General features: G+C 36.3%; 1 long non-coding RNA gene and 1 pseudogene across 1 annotated transcript in view; both read left to right on the forward strand.

Annotated features, from left to right (window-relative positions):
- Window positions 1–11,032, forward strand: part of LOC101135655 (suppressor of cytokine signaling 5-like) — a 35,379-nt pseudogene extending 24,347 nt beyond the window's left edge.
- The window catches only part of LOC134758937 (uncharacterized), a 927,638-nt gene that overhangs the window by 317,928 nt on the left and 588,856 nt on the right, over window positions 1–20,854 (forward strand). The gene's annotated exons all lie outside the window — the stretch shown is intronic.

Below are 20,854 nucleotides of genomic sequence, written 5' to 3' on the forward strand. Positions count from 1 at the left end.
TGGGAATTGCTGTAGTTAGTCATGTCTTGGTGGGACATATGGAAAGCCATGAACCCACCTGACTCATGGGCTATAGCTAATTGGGCATTAGATCAGGCCACTGGCAAGCCTAAAACTGACATAGAAAACAAACTGCCATGTGGGGAGAAAATTTTTTGATACAAATCCATTCTCCTTCTAAAAAGCTCTTTGTTACCTATGTGGATTTATTATTTAAAAAATCCTCAATGTTGACTAGGGGAAATATAACCAATGAGCAGTTTGCACTTGTCAAATAAGTATGGAGATTCAATGAACTGTCTGCTTCTGCCCTAAAACAAGTAGATTTGTGATTGATTGACTCCTGGATTAACCATATGGTGGCCCATTGAAACACAGACACCATCCTAGGTTGGGCCTGCTGGTATAGACTGCTACTGTTGTTAGAAGATTTTGAGATAACATGCAAAAGCTACCCTTCTTGCCAGAACCTTGTCAAGGACAGATCTAAGTCTATGAGCCAAAAGGTTCTTAGGGCCTCTTATTCTATCCAGAGGGGTTCTCTGGGTTCTGACTGCAGGGAACAGTTTCTTTGGGTTTAGCCTAGCCATCCCTGTAGGTTCTGCCACAATGCTCAGATATAAGATCACATTTGTTTTCTGTTTAGGATTTATGAGCACATTGCATCTGATAAGGCCCCAAGTTTGTGACCTAAGCTATACATTAGTAGGACAAATCATGAGATATAAGCTGGATTTTCTGTACTTCACATCAGCACAGGTTACACGGTGGTTGAGCATTCTAATGGACAATTAAAGAACATACTTAAACTGCTGATTTGTAGTGACAAGATGATCCTAGCCTGGATGTTCATTTCAGGTGAGCTGTTTGGAGCCTCAAAGCAGTGATTCCCTGAAAAGGAACTTCTCATTTGCAAAGCTGATCAAAATGTCTGCTCTCTTCTTTCAATTGTACATTCTTATTTGGCAGTTTTTGACGTTCAGTCTCCACAGGGGAACTCCTAATCATCTTCTGTCTTCTTAATGACCGTGGCAGCCCATCTGGAGTGGCCAGTATGAAGATGCCAACTGCAGCAGGGCAGGTGTGCACAAGGCTGCACATTCCTTGGAGCCGGTTGGAGCTGGGAACAGGTTGGAGCCCAGCTCCCTTTCGAGTTGGCAGAGTGGGAGCCTCCCACTCTTAGGCACAGCATCAGCTGCCCAGACGTGGCTGTGGACCCAGGTATCCCTCCACTCTCAGGCCCTTGGAAGCCCCCATGCCCCTGCAGGCTCAGAAATGTCTGCTCCCACTGCCGGGCATCTCCTCACTCATGGTGCTCACTCCAATTTTGGAGCAAAGTTGTGGCCAGGCCGGGTTGCTGTCATGGCCCAGCCGGGTGTATGCATGCTTAGGGCAGTGCTGATACATTAGCTCCCTGCTGCCTCAGCCCCCTCTGGACTTTAAGTGCTAACAAGCATGGGAGTGAGGCTGAGGGAAGGGCTGAGGGCAGCTTGGCAGGGGCCTGCAGACGCCTCTTGGAATGGACAGCCTGGGCACTGTAGATGACATGCAGATGGTGGCAGGAGGCAGACAGGCTCCTGGGTGGGAAGGGGCCGGTCCACAGTGAAGCTCCGCTTTCAAGCCAGGGACTGCCTAAGGCATGAGGGCAGAGCTGTTAATTCTGAGTGGAGTCTGCGGTCCAGAGTGAGAACTCATGGTGCTTTTCCTGGGCCTGCCGATGGCTACCTATAGACCAATCAACATGCACTTTGTCCCTTCTGAAGCCGGTAAAAACCCCAGACTCAGCCAGACTCACAGAGATGTCAGCATGACCTCCCTGGAGATAGGAGCTACCCACTCCAGGTCTCCTCTCTGCTGAGGGCCACAGACATCAGGACAACCTGCCTGTAGAGAGGAGCCTCCTATTCCAGGTCTCCCCTCCACTGAGGGTTGCAGACATCAGGACAACCTGCCTGCAAATAGGAGCCACCCACTCTAGGTATCTTCTTTGTTGAGGGCTGCAGGCTCGATGGGACAAGTCCTGCCTGTGGAAAGGAGCTACCCAAGTTGGATCTCCTCAGGGCTGTACTGTTGCTCAATAAAGCACTTCTTTGGCTTGCTCACCCTTCAGTTTTCCACGTACCTCATTCTTCCTAGATGTAGGACAAGATCTTGGGACCCACTGAATGGTGGAACTGAAAGAACTGTAACACAAATGGGACTGAAACACGTCCCCTGACCTCCTGCCCCCCAGGCTCACCATGTTACAAGTGATGAGAAGGAGAGAAGAACTGCGGCCCTTCAGGATGCCCAGACCTAAGGCCTCCCTGATCCAAGGCTGTGACACCCTCTTTGGGGCTCTGCAGTTCCTGGCATCTCCAAGCTTCTGGGCAACACAGTGTTTTCCAGAGCCTACAGTTGAAGCTGCTTAGGTATGCCTTGTCCAGATACAGCCTCCCACAGAGCCGGCACCTGTGCTGGCACCTGGAGCTGCCTACCACGCTGCAGCAGCTGGTGTGCCCGGCTGTGTGCAGTGGCCAGATCCCACGCTTGCTCACTCATGCACATCTCACTGTTATACACTGGGATCACCCTTGGCAGGCATAAGATTTAGGCCAGTAGCATGAGCCAAGCACAGCCTTCCAGGTTGAGTGGGTGGAGCAAGTCCAGTGGGCCCAAGCAAAACACAGGCAAGGGAGCCACCAGCCAAAGAGGCTTCCAGCTGGAAAAGTGACACCCTAAGGATCCTGTGACACTCTTTGACTAGTTTTCTGAACACTCAAAGAGAGGGGAGAAGAAAATGACTATTAAAGAGCAAGAGGTAGAGATTTTGTAAGCCCATTTTAAAATATTTTAAAATTTTCAAATTTTGTGCTGAATAATTTTTAAACATAGTATATCTTCCTGGTTAAGCTATATAAAAATATTTTTTGGTTAAAATACTTTAGTCTCTCTTGCATACAATTCTTCCAGACAAAAGGTCTACAGGAAAATAGGAGATGATTAAAAAGGGAAAAAAATAATGAAGTTTTAATTACTAACTGCACCCACTGATACAACAGAAATAATTACCCTGGAAACTTAAAAGCACAGGAGTAAAAAAGGACATAAATAATATATGTTTTCAGATTTGCAAATCTATGGAGACTGTAAAGAATCAGTGATTGCTAGAAAATTGGGAGGAGGTAGTTTGGGAGAAATATGTAAAGCACAGGATTTTTAGGGTGGTGAAACTATTCTATATGATACTGTATACATGTTCTGTACAGGTACACATGAATAGTAGTAAATAAAGATGGAAGGACTAAAGTGACTACCTAATATAAAAACAAATGGAATTTTAGACAAGGAATATTACCAGAGGCAAATGACATTTCATAGTAATTACAGGGTCAATATATCAGGAAAACATAATATTTGTATATGTGCATTCCCTAGATATATAAATAATAATAGAACCACAAAATAAGTGAAATATGATCTAGCAAGCTAAAGGGAAAAATTCATAAGTATAGTTGGAATCTTTAACAGCACTGTCAGATCAACTAGATAAAACCTTATTAAAGAATATGGAACACCTGATTGTCACTATTGATCATTATATCTGATAACATTTATAGAAGACTATTTTCAACACCCGGAGAATACAAATTCTTCTGAATATAAACATGGGACATTTACTGATATGTCTTGAACTATGCCATAAAACAAGTGTCATTCAAGCTCAAAGAGAACTTTTACATAGTATGTTCTCTGACCACAACAGAAGCAAATTAGAAATTAATTAGATACCTGTTACAGTTTTGCTGTGTCCCCACCCAAATCTTATGTTGAATTATAGCTCCCATAATTTCCACATGTTGTGGGAGGGACCCGATGGAAGATAATTGAATCAGGGGAGTGATTTCCCCTATACTGTTCTCATAGTAGTGAATCAGTCTCATGAGATCTGGTGGTTTTTATAGGGGGTTTCCCTGTTTGCTTGGTTTTTCATTTTCTCTTGCCTGCTGCCATGCAATATGTGCCTTTTGCTTTCTGCCATGATTGTGAACCTTCCCCAGGCATGTGGAACTGTGAGTCAATTAAACCTCTTTTTTTAAAACAATTACCCAGTATTGTGTATGTCTATGCAGCATGAAAACAGGCTAATGCAGTAAATTGCACCAATAAAGTGGGTCAGTGCTGTAAAGATACTAAAAAATGTGGAATTAACTTTGGAACTAGTTAACAAGCAGAGGTTGGAACAGTTTGGAGGGCTCAGAAGAAAACAGGAAAATGTGGGAAAGTTTGGAACTTCCTAGAGACTTGTTGAGTGGATTTGACCAAAATGCTGATAATAATATGGAGAATAAAATTCAGGCTGAGGTGGTCTCACATGGAGATGAGGAACTTGTTGGGAAATGGAGTAAATGTGTCTCTTGCTATGTTTTAGCAAAGAGACTGGTGGCATTTTGCATCTGCCCTAGAGATTTGTGGAATTTTGAACTTGAGGGAAGTGATTTAAGGTATAAGGTAAAAGAAATTTCTAAGAAGCAAAGCATTCAAGAGGTGACCAAATGTTAAAAGCATTTGGTTTTAAAAGGAAAACAGAGCATAAAAGTTCAGAAAATTTGTAGCCTGATGATGCATTGGAAAAGAAAAACTCATTTTCTGAGGAGAAATTCAAGTTGGCTGTAGAAATTTGCATAAGTAATGAGGAACCAAATATTAATCACCAAGACAATGGGGAAACTCTCTCCAGTGCTTGTCATAGACCTTTACAGAAGCTCCTCCCATCACATGCCCAGAGGCTTAGTAGGAAAAAATGGTTTTGTGTGCCAGGCCCAGGGACCCCTACTGTGTGCAGCCTAGGGACTTGGTGCCCTGTGTCCCAGTGACTGTCGCCATGGCTAAAAGGTGCCAAGGTGCAGCTCAGGCCATGGCTTCAGAAGTTACAAGCCCCAAGCCTTGGAAGCTTCCATGTTGTGTTGAGCCTGTGGGTGCACAGAAGTCAAGAACTGAAGTTTGGGAACCTCTGCCTATATTTCAGAGGATATATGGAAACACCTGGATGTTCAGGCAGAAGTTTGCTACAGGGGCAGGGCCCTCATGGAGAACCTCTTCTAGGGCAGTGAAAAAGGGAAATGTAGGATTGAAGCCCCCACACATAGTCCCCACTGGGGTACTGCCTAGTGAAGCTGTGAAAAGAGGGCCATGCTCCTCCAGACTCCGGAATATTAGATTCAGTGATGGTTTGCACCATGCACCTGCAAAAGCCACAGGCAGTCAACATGAGTCCTTGAAAGCAGCTGGGAGGGAGACTGTACCATGCAGAGCCACAGGGGCAGAGCTTCCCAAGACAATGGGAACCCACCTCTTGCATGAGCTTGACCTGGCTGTGAGACATGGAGTCAAAGAGATCATTTTGGAGCTTTAAGATTTGACAGCCCTGCTTGAATTTTTACTTGCATGGGGCATATAGCCCCTTTGTTTTGGCCAATTTCTCCCATTTGAAATGGCAGTATTTACCCAATGCCTGTATCCCCATTGTATCTGGGATGTAACTAACTTGCTTTTTATTTTACAGGCTCATACGTGGAAGGGACTTGCCTTGTATCTGATGAAACTTTGGACTGTGGACTTTTGAGTTAATGCTGAAATGAGTTAGGACTTTGAGGGACTGTTGGAAAGCCTGATTGGTTTTGAAATGTGAGGTCATGAGATTTCGGAGGGTCCAGAGTCAGAATGATATGGTTTGGCTGTGTCCCAACCCAAATCTCATCTTGCAATGTAACTCCCACAGTTCCCATATGTTGTGGGAGGAAACTGGTGGAAGGTATTGTCATGGGGCTGGGTCTTTCCCATGCTGTTCTCTGTTTTGTTGGAAAATGCAGACGGTAATCCCTGCTTTTTTCTGTTTTTCATGTGCTTTTTAGATTTATCTCCATCCCTTTACTTTGCGCTTATAAGTGTCATTGCTTGTGAGATCAGTCTTTTGAAGACAGCGTACCATTAGGTCTTGCCTTCTTATCCAGCTTGTCACTCTGTGCCTTCTGATTGGGACATTCCACCTGTTTACATTCAAGGTTAATATTGATGTGCGTGGATTTGATCCTTTCATCCTGTTGTTAGCTGGTTATTATGAAGACCTGTTTGTGTGGTTGTTTTATAGGGTCACTGGTCTGTATTATTCAGTGTGTTTTTTTCTAGTGGCTGGTAACCGTCTTTCCTTTTTAGTGTTTCCTTCAGGACCTCTTGTAAGGCAGGTCTGGTGGTAGTGAATTCATTTAGCATTTGTTTATCTGAAAACGATCTATTTCTCCTTTGCTTATGAAGCTTAGTGTGGCTGGGTATAAATTCTTGGTTGGAGTTTCTTTTCTTTGAGAATGCTGAACCTCTTCTGGTTTCTGTTGAAAGGTCCACTGTCAGCTTGATGGGGTTCTTTGTAGGTGACCTACACTTTCCCTCTAGCTGCCTTTAACATTTTTTTCTTTCATTTTTAACCTTGGATAATCTGATGACTATGTGTCTTAGAGATGGCCTTTTGTGTAGTATCTTGTAGGCATTCTCTACATTTCATGAATTTGAATGTTGACCACTCCAATAAGGTTGGGAAATTTTCACAGATGATATCCTGAAATATGTTATCCAAGTTGGTTGCTTTCTCTCCATCTTCTTTAGGGATACAAATAGATAATAGATTTGCTCTCTTTACATAATCCAATATTTCCTGAAGGGTTTCTTTGTTCATTTTGGTTATTTCCTTTATTTTTGTCTGACAGAGTTACTTCCTTGAACCAGTCTTCGAGCTCTGAAATTCTTTCCTTAGCTTAGTTTATTTTGCTCTTAACACTTGCAACTGCCTTATGAAATAGTTGTGTGTTTTCCAGTTCTATCAGATCAGTTTGGTTCTTTCTTATAATGGCTGTTTCATCTATCAGCTTATGTATCATTATTTTCTGAAGATTTTTTGAATTGAGTTTCAACTTTTTCCTGAATCTCAATGATCTTCATTCTTACTTATATTCTGAATTCTATTTCTCTCATTTCAGCCATTTCAACCCAGTTAAGAACTCTTGCTGGGGAGCTAATGTGGCTGTTTGGACAACAGGGGACATGCTGACCATTTGAGTTGCCAGAGTTCTTGAGCTGATTCCTTCTCATCTGTGTGGGTTGATGCTCCTTTAATCTGATATAATTTGAGTACCATCAGTCGACTTCTTTTCTGGTTGTTTCCAGGGGGCTAATACTTTGTACAGGGTCTCTATTTGTATCTGAGTTTTGGACAATGATTTCACAGGGTGGTATATTAGTAAAGTATTTTTGGTGTTGAAGTTTGGGTTGTGATCCAATAGATGGCTCATAAGTATAATGGCTAGTAGATAGGCTCTTGCTCAGCCATGTGGCTCCTCTCGATTTCCTCATGTTTGCAGCCATGCTCCCTCTCAGTGCTCTGAAAGTGTGGGCTCCTCCCCTGCTGAAGTGCTGACTGCAGATCTCAACTTGGCACTCCCAGGTTGCACACCACAGTCCTTGGGTGAACTCAGGCTTTGTTTCTTCCTCAGGTTAGAGGTAGCAGGGGAAGGGACTCTGGCAGTTGCAGTGGCAGAGGGCCTTCCACTAGTATCTTGGGGCTCTACCCCAGAAGAATGCAGAACATCTTGGTGTATCAACCTAGAGTGGGATAGCTGTGATGTGGGCCCAAGCTAAGGGGCCCTGCCTGGTGATGACCAGGGGCATGGGGAGCTTGTTGGGGAGCAGAGTGACCTCTTCTCCTTAGGTCAGCTGTGACTTGCTTGAGGTGTTGTTAAAGCACTCGGGGTCTTTGCTCCTTACCCAGTCTGAGGCCAGCAAGGGCAGTATCAATGCAGTGGTAGTGACAATGGAGTCTTTGGTTGCCTCTGGGAGCTCCACCTCAGAGAAATGTAGAGCCTCTGCTACTGGCAAAACAAAAAAAAACAAACAACAACAAAAAAAACCTCACTTTTAAATAACCCTTGGATCAAAGAAGACATCATAGGTAAAATTTGAAAATATTTTGAATAAATCAGAATGAACATATTAAACATCAATGTTTGTGGGAGGGAACTAAAATGCTTAGATAAAAGTGTATAGATTTTTTATTTTTATAATAGAAAGGAAGAATGGCCTAAAACCAATTATCTGAATGTTCCACTTACAAAGCTAGAAAAGAACAAGTAAATCGAATGCAAAGTATGTAGAAGAAGAGAACTGATAAAGATAAGAAAAGCAATCAATGACACAGGAAATGGCAAACAGTATATTAATACATAAAAATGTTTGTTCTTTTAAACTATTAACACAATTGACAAACCTGTAACAGGAGTGATTAAAAAATAGAGAAAGAGAAAGACAGGGAAAGGGTGGCAATTTAAAATTGTGAGAATAAATGAGGGGCTACCATTTCAAACCTAAAAGTATAAAAGATTTAAAAATTTTAGGAACACCTTTATTCCAATAACTTTTTTTAAGTTTGAAAAATTATTCCAAACTCTGTCTCATTCTTAGTGTTTTAGGAAAACTAATTTAATATAAAATTGAGAAACAGAAAATGTTTAGGTCGAACTCATCTAAAATTATTTTAGGAAAGAAGAAATAAATAATAGAATAACCTTCCTGTACACAATAAAAGTATAACTTAGATGCATGCTCACAAAGCAGGTAAATCCTGTAGTTTGCTATTTCCAAATGAGAATCTCAAAAAATGAGATAAGATTGCTTCAGAAAAAAATTAGTAAAAGAAAATTACATTTGTAAATGAAAAACTGGAAGAAACACAAAAATGAATAAGCACGTTTATTTTAGGGCAAATATGTTTAAATATTTTTTGTTTTCACTTGCAAATGCTCCACATTTTAAATTAATTAAATCAAAACCAATGTATAATGGAAAAATTCAACGATGTCAAAAGTTTGTTTTTTTAAAAGTTATACTTGATAAGAGTTTTGATAATCTGTACAAAAAGAAATAACAGGGAGAGAAAAAATAACACAGGCTATAATTATTAGGATTGAATAGGGAACATCATGATAGATTTAAATAGGAGTTAATATGAAGTGGTTTTCAACTTTTTTTTTTTTTTTTTTTTTTGAGACAGAGTCTAGCTCTGTTGCCAGGCTGGAGTGCGGTGTGGTATGATCTCAGCTTACTGCCTCCCAGGTTCAAGAGATTCTCCCACCTCAGCCTCCTGAGTAGCTGGGATTATAGGCACTCGCCACTAAGCCTCGCTAATTTTTGTATTTTTAGTATAGACTGGGTTTCACCATGTTGGCCAGGATGGTCTCCATCTCCTGACCTCATGGTCTGCCCACCTTGACCTCCCAAAGAGCTGGGATTACAGGTGTGAGTCACCGCGCCCGGCCTCGACTTCTATATTTGCTAATAAATTTGAAAATTAGAATGACTTGGACAAATTCTTTCAAAACAACAGTTTTTAAAGTGACAGAAGAAGAAATATGCCAATAACTGTAAATTTCTAAACTGTGTGCCAAGTCACAATAAGATGACACCATGAACTCAGAATGGTGTCACAATATATTTAAAGTCACAGATATAGAAGATAAAAATATACAACTTTGTTTTTATCTATGTATCTATAAACAAATACAACCTTCATAGGAAAACTTAACTTTGTGACACTAGGGTTGACCGAGATTTAGGTACCTCATGCAAAAAATATTAATCAGTAGAGAATTACAGAAAAAAATAATTATTTTTGTTTATAAACTGAACTACTAAGAGCATATAAGTCAATAGGCAAGGTGGAGAAATATGTTTTCAATAGTATATTTGACATAATACTCATACACAGGATATTCGGACTCCACCTAGAAACACAACAGAATAGAAAATCTGACAAATTTCTCTAATCATATAGTAAATATGGGTTAAAACCACCATGATATACAGATTGAACATTGCTATTCTAAAAATCCAAAATCCGAAATTCTCCTAAATAGAAACTCTTTGAGAACTGACATGACACCACAAGTGGAACATTCCACATCTGACACCTTTGCTTTCTGATGGTTTGATGTACACAAAATTTCTTTCATGTACAAAATTATTTAAAATATTGCAGTCAAACCTCCTTTCTCCAATAAAGAAAAATCTGTCTTTCTGAATTAATGCTTGAGAAATGTCCTTTTCCTACTGGTTCACATTTAGCCCAAAAATGGCATTTGATTCAACAGCATACAGCTCCTGTGAGTCCACATTCAACATTTTTGATACATTTGATCCATCTTTAGTTTCTACAGAAGACAAGATGGAGGAGATGGCTTAGTATTAAAGAAGTTGATTCCCCTCCTAATGCACAAATACATACATTTGAAGCTACTCCACAGGTTAACCCATTAGATAAGCTGAGACCAAAGTTAATTCCTGGAATGACTGAAATAAGAGGAAACAGCTCTGCAGTCCTGCAAGCTAATTGTGACTTGGAAGAGGAGAGGACCACCCTGTGTTTATAGTCATTGAGGGAGAAGCAGCGTCAGGTATCTGGAGACAGCCATGCCCACGTGACCAGAGAGGGAGCATGGAAAGTCCACAGATTGATTACATACACTGCCTCCTGTCCTATTTGCTCTAGATTACAGGGAATCCCTGTTACTGTGGAGCAATGGACCTTTCCCAAGGGAAACCTAAAGGCAAATTTTGCTCATGGACTCTGAGCACAAGGACAGCCTCTTCTCTGAGCTTTTGCCATGACAACAGATCCCTGCATACGCAAATTGAGCAGCGGATTCACAACTTTAGTTTTGATGTCCATGACTCGTGTGGATTTCACTTCTATACTGTAACAGAACTTTTAGAACTTTATAAAGATCCTAGATCTTGCATGTTTTTTGGACTGTTGCTTGCTATATCTCTAGATGGGACTTCTCCTTTTAGCCTGCGATATATCTGCCATGTGGTAATCTGCAGGTGCACTATATACGATGGATTAATTGGATCCCTTTACCGTCAATGTTACAGGAATTTTTAAAAGTATCATTATAAACAAAAAGTTAGGATTCAGAAGTTAAAGTGAGGACCAGTCAAGCCAAAGTAAACTCTCCTGTCCTTAGAGGGTATTAACTAGGTCTGCTTTCATGTGGATGAGATAGCACACCTATAGCAACATACACATCAGTAGTGGGTTTTTTCATACAGTATGTAAACTTAGTGTTTGTATCTGTCAGATGCTGTTACTTATTCAGATTTGCTGTTACTTATTCAGATAAACGTGTTGCCTATTGAAACAACAGGATAGAACTACAGGTATTCAGTAAGACTACAAAAACATTTTGGTGATTTAGCTAACAGTTTTTAATGGCTGTAGTAATTCAGTGAGGCAACGCTGGGGCATTTGTTATGAAGAATTCTATTACTTTCTGAAGGACAAATGCTTAATATTGGATGAGTATTTCAGCATTGTGACTGTTTGAAATTATTTTGTCTGAGAGTTTTTCTATAATCTTCCAGAAGTAGTGATGTTTGTAGTTGCTATAATTCAAGCTTTGGGAGTCCAAAAAAATAAAAGACTGCCTTCCTTTTAAGAAAAAAAAAAATGGAAGTTTCTGGCCACAAGGGCATAGTGCAGTTCAATTAAGCGTTGAAGTAGTTTATAGTTACACTGCTTTTCTCCTCTGCAAAAGGTACTGGTAAGTAAACCAGCTTTTCTGAATAGTCATTCTTAAAATTTCAGACTTACAATGTTAGTAGTAGAATTTTATTTAAAGGCCCTACGTACTGATTTTTTAACGAGTGCTTTAATTTAAAACAAGTATTTGGAATAGCTGCTACAATGTATGTTTCCATGTCATTTTTTTTAAGTTGACATGCAGTCTAATTGTTGTTTCATAAAAACTGGATATTTTCCTATGCCCATAATTAGTTTGTGAACCATGAAGAAAATGAAACTAGAAGATTTCTGAACAAGTCAGAAAATAAGAACTTCAGTGGTTGGTGATGTTGAGATTATTGTTAAACTGTAATTAATAATTTGGATAGCGTACTTATCTCTTTGTTGTAAACTCTTATAGCTGAATTAAGTATAATTTATAGAATCTCTGTGCAGTTAATTCTTAGTGGGAAATCTGAAATCTAAAATTTAGATTTAAAAGGTACTGCATAAACATTATATCCATAAATTGCTTAGCTCCTTTTTATCATTTAGAATAATATGTATCATTATTGGAGTGAGCTGTTCTTGAAGTTATTTCAAGTTCTAGTGTTCACTTCTAAGTAAGAGAACTGAATGTACAGTTCTAGATATTTGGCAGTAAAATAGCCAAATCCATTCTTATGTCTTTTTGTGACTGTGCTCTGTACTACTGGTGAGTGCTCCATAGTTTCTACACTAGCTGCTACAAAATGTGATTTTACATCCCTATGGCTATTGCCAAGGCTACAAAAAAAAGCATAGCTGTATTTGTATACAACACTAACCCTTTGACTAGTAATGCATGTTTCTGCTTGATGTGCCTTGTTACAGCTACTTTTTTGTGCTAATAAAGGATGTTTGGTGTTCTTGTAAAAAAATTGAAATAAATAAATAAATTTAAGTATGTAGAAATAGTATTATCAAACTCAACATACAGTGTAGGGATTAATGTCTAAATTTAACATTTTATTTGGAGAAGCAAAAATTGCAATTCAGAGCATACACGTAGATCCGGTGGTCTTTGATATGTCTGAAGAACAAAGAAAAGGTTAGGGTTTTATTAGGAAGATAAATATTGCATATGGTTTTGAAAGAAAGCTCATGAGCACTAAAGAATCTTTTTGGAATCAGTAAACTCTGATTGGTGAGTGACAGTGATAGGTGATACTAATTTTAAAGTCATGGCAGGTGGTTTAACCCGCTACTAGGTAAAACTGGTCTTAAGGTTGCAGCAGACCATTTCTGCAGCTGGCAGAGAATTCAGTTCTTGGAGCAGTGCTATATGCCCCAACTGACTTTCGATTCTGATTAACTGAGTATGACAAGAATGACTTGATTTGTAAAATTATCATTCAGAATGTGAAAAATATTTTCTCTATTCTTCTATGAGAAAGGATAAGTCAATATTCTGCAAAGTCTTGTTTGCTTTTATTGTTCACCTACTTTATTTAAATTCAATTTGTCTGTAGGGTCTATATATTATAATTGAAATCTTGCTGTGTTCTTGATGGTTCATTGGGAAAAACAGGTGGTAACAAAATGATTTCAACTTACTTGATTGTGTTTCACTTTATCCCTTTAGCCTGGGCATGCTTAATCAATCGTACAATATTAGGATGTGCTGCACTTGCTTACCTATTCCTTTTTAATGGTGGTTTCGTGTTGACATTTTATCACATATATTAGATTACTCACTTTCTGGGATATTATGCTCACTTTACATCTTGTAATACCTTTTGAGTTTCCATCAACACAGACTTTCCTAAGTGTTCTCTAATAGCGGTTAGTGAATATACATTTAATGACATTGGTTAAAGCAGGATAATAGAGGAACCCCTTACATAAAATATCCAGAAATATAGAAGGAACAGTGGTCCCTTAAAACCATCACATGATGATAGTTACTTTGTCTCATTTGTTCAGTCCAGAATTTACTATGTGAGCTTCTCATTGTAATGGGTTCTTAAGAGCTAGGTAGAATCTTCTAAACCAGTGTAAGAAATTTTAGCCATCTAAGTTATTCAGATTTTATGTTTATACTAAGCCCAATGTGCAGGTGTTAAAATAGCCAACAGAGGACCTATTTATTGCCCCATAAATGTCAGAGAAGCATACTGGAATTGATAAAACAAAAGTAAAAGAAAAATATGTAGGTGATACAGAGCTTAAACTTCATTGTACAGATCAGAACTGCTTCAATCTACATAATTTTAAGGTGTTTTATTTACTACAGGATTTCCAAAGATGGAAATAATAAATGAAGGGAGGTTGTTTCCTTTTTATGTTGCTTCATATTATTCCCACTGCAAAAAAAAATAGTGATATATGCCCTTAACTACAGTTTTTTAAAAGAGCCATAAATTGAAATGTCAACATCTCTCAATAATCATTGGCTGGGTGAATATAACTCTAAGGGCTGAATCTTGTTCAGTGTTTCATCTTCACTTGAGGCCTCATTTCCAGTGTATTATCATCCAATTTAATTGCAGACTTTTGTTTGCTGAATTTCTCAGTAATTTGTTTTAAAGATTACACCCATCAGGTGTTCTTATTTTTAGATACAGAACCTGATACCTTTTGTAATTTCAGAATTTGAGTTCAATGACTAGTGTTTTGAAATAATTCTGGAAATATAAGAAAAAGAAGAAAACAATCATGTGGGAATAAATATATATTTATTTTTATAATATTTGTGATACTTTGGGAAATTATTTTTATAATGTCTGAGCTTTAAGAGCAGGAAAAGTAATGTATAGAAATACAAAAAAATATTAAAATGCTCACTCTAACACAGGAAGTGACAAACCTGCTTTCAGTACATGCCAAAGTGGAAAAATAAATTACATGGCTATCATCTCTTTCAAGTTTGGACATTTTCTAAGTATTCTGGAAATATTAAGGAAGCATATGAAAATGAAATAACGGGGAACAAAAACTTGTACTCATCACAGAAACGGTTGTATAAATTGTACCATTTCTTTATCAAGTAATTGCTTATTAAAACAAATGATCAAGTGCACTCAATAAATAAGACTTAATGTTCATGATTATAACTATTTATATGAGTATTGGTTATTAGTTAGTCAGAAATTTGAAAATATTCTGACTTTCAAGGAATAAAAAAATTCAACAGTTGAAATGGTGAACAAAACCTGAAACAGGAATTAAGGCTTTTTGATTATATATGAACATACAAAATACCAATCAGCTCTATTGTTTTTGTCAAATTATTTTGCAATATATTATAACAAAAGATCAGCATATACCAAATGATCAGAATATAGAAAGAATATGAGAAAATTTTGTTTAACTTATCTAAATGTGTTGTAAAGCACTGGTTTAAAACAAAATCATAGTTAGGTTTCACACTGTTTATTTGCTTTCTCATCACCTTTACACTTGCGCTGGATAAAAAATTGCTTTAAACCAAGCGAGAGAGCAGGAATAGGAGAGTGGAAATAGTAACTTGGTAAAGATTCTTTAAATCTAGATCTGCAGCCTGCCAAGAATGCTGACCAAACCCTTTAGTACAACACAGCTTGTGCTACTCAAATGAATAAAGAAAACATAAATAATAAAAGGAAAGCCAGCTTTTAAAAATCCAAAAAAAAACCTTTCAATGAAACCCACAGTTTTTATGATCTTGAAAATACTTTGTCAGATTTTGTTCGCTTTATACTGCCAGTTTGCAAGATAATTAAATACTAAGTAATATGTTTTGCTAGCTCTTGGATACATCTAAATCAAATAAATAACTAGTAAACTTTACCTTCTACTAAAAATAGTTCCTGTTGTCGTTAGCCTTTAATCAACTCGGATTTTTCAGTTTTAGAGTCATTTTTAGGTTTACATGAAGCTGCTATTTGGCACTAGTTCTTAAAAGCAGCTGAAAACCCCAGAAGGTCATGTCACAAATCAAATGTATAGAAAAGCTGAATAAACCAATTGCCATCATCAGAAAGCTGATGTGTCACTCAAAATTATGTTTTTATTTCCAAGTGAAGGATTGCCTGTACTGATTCTAAGATTATATTGAAATTTTAAATTTTGGAACTTCTAACATTTAGAAAATGCATTCATGAAATTGTTTTCAAACTGTGCACCTGCATCATGGAAGGCGAGTTGAGGTTCTGACTATTGCTCATTGCCTCCAAAATGAAAAACATCGTTATTTTAATCCATGCTACATATTACACTATGTAAGTGTTCTTTCTTTTGTATTTATTTACTTATTTTTTATTTATTTTTTTTTTAGAGATGGGCCCTCACTATGTTACCGAGGCTGGACTCAAAGTCTGGGCTCAGCTTCCCCAGGGACTACAAATGCCCACCATCCTGCTGGTGCGTGCATAGGTGTTCTTTCTGTCAAAGAAGGACTTTTAATCTAAAATAATATTAGAAAGATTTTAAATCTAAAATGTTATTACATATCTAATATCTAATTAGAATTGGAAAATAGTCATTTAGCTGTCAAATTTTATTTGGCATAACTTATTTTGGCTTTAATAATGTAAAAATCTTATAAACGAAAACACCAGGACTTACAGTAGTATCAGTTGTCAGTCATTGTTTCATTTGGGTTCAGAGGCAGGATCCAATAGCTAAGACATGAAGATGTTTTCCCTTTTTAATATTACACTTGATAAAAATTACAGTGCTTCTTGATAACATATTTTAATTCATATCTTCAGGACTCTCTTGGGAAACCAAAAGAAACATGGACATTTGTGAAGTAAAAAAATGATAGTAACTGGCCAAAACTATAAATAGTATACATTTGGTGCTGATGATCAGTTTTGCAGTTTTCTTTTGAATAAATATATGTTATTAAGAGATAACACTAATAAGCCATTTTTTAGAGTTTTCTGAATATTGTTACATGTGAACCTGGATTAAATTAGGATCTGAAAAATCTAATTTAAACATACTAAAAGTAATAAATCACACTTAAAATAAATATTTTAAGAAAGTTAAAAAGAAACACCATCTATATATCCTAGTTATCTCTCTCTCTCTCCATTTCTCCTCTCTCCCATTGCATCTTTTCCCTCTTAACCTATTGTGTATTGCATACAGTAAACTAAAATGAGGACAAAAGAGAGCTTTACAGCTTAATGATATATCACAAAGTAAAAATGCTGGTAACCAAGGCACTTAGATCAAGAAACAGATTATGTCTAGTGCACCACAGTTCCTCTAAAACCTTCACTCAATTTTTATCATTATCCCATTCAATTTTACACCTTATATTGAGGTTTGTAACAATTACTTTCTAATCTCTAAACACCATTCTTTAGCTTTGCCCTTTATTTTATATAAGTGAAATCATACAGGATGTATATTTTTGGTCAGGTTTCTTTCTTTCAAACTCATTATTTTAAAGATTAATGTGTGTTGTTGCATATAACTGCAATTCCTGCTTTTTAGTGATGCATAGTACCCCATTCTATAAATAAAACACAGGTTATTTATTCATCCTACTTTTCAGAGGAAGTTGGGTTGTTTCTAATTTTTATTATTACAGAAGGCAGTTATGTATAAGTTGGAGCTCGTCTTTTGCACATGGTTCTGTTGGATGTAAAACCATGAATGAAATGACTGGGTGGTAAGTTCAATTTTAGCAAGAAACGTACTTTTTCCACAGAATTTGAATCCATGTACACACTCCACAGTAATGTTTCTGAGTTTCCCTTACTCCACATATTTGCCAATATCTGGTATGTTCAGATTTCTAATTTTAGCCATTCTGGTGTGTTTTGCATTTGTATCTCATTGCAGGTTTAATTTTTATTGCCTTAATAACTGAGTTCAGCAATTTTCAAATATTAAATAACCACTTGAATTCTCTTTGTGAAATGCCTTTTCAAGCCTTTTGCACCTATTTTTAATAGACTTTAGTTCATTATTAATCATATATTACTTTATGATTCATTAGATATTCTAGGCACAAACTTTCACAGGTGTTGCAAATACATTTGTTTTTTAATTTGGTGCCTGGCACTTTCATTCGCTTAATAGTTTCTTTTGATGTACAGAAATTCTTACCTGTGAGGCAGATCAGTTTATCAGTCCATACCTTTATGTTCAGCACATTTGTAATGTCTTATTTAATAAATCTTTGTCTACTACAAGGCTATAAATATATTCTGCAATATTAACTTCTGAAAATATGTTATTTTGCATTTTATATATTGATCTACAACACTTCCACAATTTATTTTTGTGTATGTGGTGTGGTGTTCATCAGGTTTTATTTTTTCTCCACAAAGTTATCCAATTGATCTAGCACCATTTACTAAAAAGGACCGTTCCTTCCCAATGCTTTTGTTGCTAACTTTTTTCTAAATCAGGTTGTAGATCTGTTTTTCCACTCCATTTTCACTTTCTCTAATCTATTTTCTTCTCTCTCTCTCTCTCTCTCTCTCATACACATTTATCACCAATAAGACCCAGGATTAATGACTGATTTACAAACTTTAGATGTCCAGTAAAGCACATTTCCCTCATTATTCTTATATTTTAAAAATCTCTACTCTTGGCCTTTGAAATTTCATATAACTTTAAAATCATTTGTCAAGTTGCACATAAAAACGCAAAAAACTTTGAATCATTATGATTACATTGAATCTACAGTGTAACTTTAGGAGTATTTACACTTGTATAAATTGAATTGTGTTTAGATAACAAGTTTATGCTGGTCTTGTCAAAGCTTTATTCTCTGTAATAGTATTTGTGGGATTAACATTATTTATTCACCAGTAATGCCACCTGATTCAATAGTTCCTTTGCGAGAAGGTTTTATATTATGCACTACACTTTTTAATAGTTATAATAATATGAGATTTCAAATCTTCTTGAGTTAGTTTCACTAAAATGCATTTTTTTCTAGAAATATTTACATGGTATATTTTTATAGTTATGGCATAAATTTATACCTTTTTAAAATTTTTATAGTAATACAGACTATAAACAGCAATTACACCTTTTAAAGTTCTTGATACTTTTAATCTTTTTAGTGGTTTTATTTTCCTCATCAGTTTTGTTAGTAATTTTAAAGAATCAACTGTTTCATTGATCTTGTCCATTGTTTGTATATTTTTCAATATCATTAATTGTTATCTATTTCTTTAATTTTTTATTTTACATTTTTATTTAGTTTCCTTTCTTTCTTAGAGTTAGATAATTAATTTCTATATTTTCAGCATGTACTTTCTTCTAATACACAAGCTTAAATTTGTTTCTTTTTAAGCATAGCTGCATTTCACAAGTTTTAAAATTCATTAGTTTTCAGCTCAAATTTTTAAAAATAGATACAAAACACAAATTAATAAGCCAGAAAAAATGTAATCAAGTGTAATAGCTATTAAAAGAATGGTTAAATGGTCCCGTCTTCAGAAAATTCATAAATTGATAAACGTAAACTAGAGAAAATTCACTTGAAAAATTAACATAGTTTTATAAATAAAATTTATACTCATAAATTTTCAAACTATAGATATAAAATATACAAATATATAAATTTCTGAAATTTATATTTTCATTGAAGATTAAGGAATCACAAAACAGATTATTTCAGAACCATATAATAAAGATGAAATAAAGACAAAATATAAGCAAATAAACAAATACACAAACAGTTGCTAAAATTTTTGAAGAGAAATCTTACACATATACAGAATAAGTGTCTGAAAACTTATGAGACAAAAGTTAGAAAGTTATATACTTTTTAGGGCATAGAGGCCTTACTAAAAGGGAATTTCTATGAAGAACATATGGTGTTTTTTAAATGTACAGATTAAATTTACATTAGCATTTACTTTACAGTATGTTCCAGAATGGCAGCTTTACAGGCTTGATATTAGATCTAGTTCAGTTATCAAGCAGTACTTATTTGACAATTTTTATAAGAAATCTTCCTGGAAGCCCACATATAGAGAGAAGCATATTGATTTCCTAGGTTTTATAGGCAGTAGAAGAAGTGTCAGTGATTTATTTCTGAAACTCCTGGAGGAATGCAGCCTAGCCTTAGACAGGACTCAAGGCTGTCAACCAAGGTAGACAGATCACCACAATGTGTTTAGCAAATGATCATGCAGACTAAAGCCAAACATGCCCTCAAGGTGAGGGACAGTGCGGCAAGGCTGAATGGGGAGAATTTTCTGTAGACTGTGAATATTTAAATTTCTGTGAAAATCAAAAACATTGACAAAGCTTTAATAATTTTTTAAAGTTTCTTTTCCTTAAGAATAGCAATCAAATTAAATTAGCTTTGAATTTTAATAACATAATTGGGAAAAATACCTGTTTTTAATGCATTTTTTTGAAAAGAAAAATAAAACCCTAAAGAAAAGACAAGCAATATTTTGATTCTGAGGAATATTAATTCCCTATTGCATATTATAAGAAAATTTCTGTCATGCAGTTTTAATGATTGAGTCACTAAGATCGAAAGAAGAGTTTGGTATTTCTTGTTGAGCTGAAGTAATTGGGTATTCTGGGAATACAGTCATAGAAACAAGAACCATTTTTTTTCTGGAAAATCGTAATGCAAATCCCCACCAATAATGCCCATGATACTTGACACTATTCTACAAATCAAAAGTCACAATCTTAGATTGTCAGAAGTTTTAAGCACTCACAGACACTACATTTTGTGGCAACAAATAGAAAATGCATCTTTTCTAATTACATAGAAATTAGAAGTAAATGCCCCTTAAGCAAGTTGAAAGAAATATTTTCCTCAGGTAATCTGAATATCCTAAAATATATTTACATACTCTATGTAAACAACAACATTTATTGTCTAGAATATAGAATCATTAATCACCATGAACTAATATTTTCCCAGATTTTACCAAGGCAAGTTCAGCTTAGAAAATAGCTCCTTGGTTAAGATAAATCGTAGATAGAAAATCTGTACCAAATGATGCCACCTTAATTAATAATGTTTAAACAAATGACGGGAGTAAAAATGAAAGAACTCAAGGTATAGTGAGTTCCAAGTCATAAATAAATTAGACCAGTGACCTTCAGATTTGTTTTGTTGATGATGGTTTTTTTCTATCTTTAGCTACAAAGCTTTTAATTCAGTGAAATTTCTGGTGCTGGTCCAACATATAACATAGATAAAAGCAGAGCTGCTCAGGATAAAACAGGTCCTGGTCTCTTGGGTCTGCTTCATGCACCTGAGGCCACACACAGAATGGAATCTTTTTCTGAATTAGATAG

Source organism: Gorilla gorilla, chromosome 6 (assembly GCF_029281585.2).
Source record: "Gorilla gorilla gorilla isolate KB3781 chromosome 6, NHGRI_mGorGor1-v2.1_pri, whole genome shotgun sequence".
In the NCBI taxonomy this organism is placed as follows: domain Eukaryota; kingdom Metazoa; phylum Chordata; class Mammalia; order Primates; family Hominidae; genus Gorilla; species Gorilla gorilla.